An 832-nucleotide genomic window follows, 5' to 3' on the forward strand; every position below is an offset into this window, starting at 1 on the left:
CAAGTAACTTATCACATCACAATGAGAAATAACTTTATTAACATTAATGGATCCTGTATTTTCATTATTATAAAAGACCTTAGTTTACTCAAGCTCTGGTTACAAGTATAAACAGAAGTCAGAAAACTGCAATAACATGTACTGATATTGAACTCAAAGTCTATGTCAAAAGTACCCATATGCCAGCTTTGTTTGGAATTATGCAGTTTAAAAAAAAACATTGCCTTTACTGCCCTGAGCAAGAAAATACACACTGAAATCAAGACTACTACATGTGATAGCGATAATTAGTTAAAATTGATAATATGCACCAACAGATTAAAACCTTTAGATCATATTCAATACCTATGTATAACACCTCATCATACATTTCCAGTATCATTTCTTATTTCACACCATTAGTAAAATATGTAACGGCGTTTTTAAGTGTATCATATCCGCTACTCACACCTATTCCTTTTGGGGGAAAAAATACAAAAATAGTGTCAAGATTCCAAATTAAAGAGCAGATTCTCCTCTCCCCGATTTAACACACAGAATGGAAAGCACCTATATTTCTCCCTGCAAACGGGCATAACTCTAAACCAGAATGCTGTAGTAAGAAGTGATACATAGGAAAATTATATATTTTCTGTCAAAGTCACTACATACCGTTACCAGTGACACACTCGCTACAAGTTCTCGCTGGCTGGCGAGTGGCGCCCTGGATGTTTATGGTCGTATTATAATTATGAGACACTGAGATCAACTGGCCCGGTTTCCCTTTACTTCGGCCACCTATGCCTATTGCAAGGCACATGGCATTCGATGTCGATATGGATTAAGAACTGTT

The 832-nt window shown here is 36.1% G+C and overlaps 1 protein-coding gene across 2 annotated transcripts in view; it reads right to left on the reverse strand.

Annotated features, from left to right (window-relative positions):
* The window catches only part of LOC119590708 (muscle M-line assembly protein unc-89-like), a gene marked incomplete in the record, with an annotated part of 12,303 nt that overhangs the window by 6,492 nt on the left and 4,979 nt on the right, over positions 1-832 (reverse strand). Inside the window, 1 exon segment of one of the 2 annotated variants that reach the window (XM_037939395.1) lies at positions 652-713. 2 annotated transcript variants of the gene reach the window in all.

This window comes from Penaeus monodon, chromosome 27 (genome assembly GCF_015228065.2).
Source record: "Penaeus monodon isolate SGIC_2016 chromosome 27, NSTDA_Pmon_1, whole genome shotgun sequence".
NCBI classification, from domain to species: Eukaryota; Metazoa; Arthropoda; class Malacostraca; order Decapoda; family Penaeidae; genus Penaeus; species Penaeus monodon.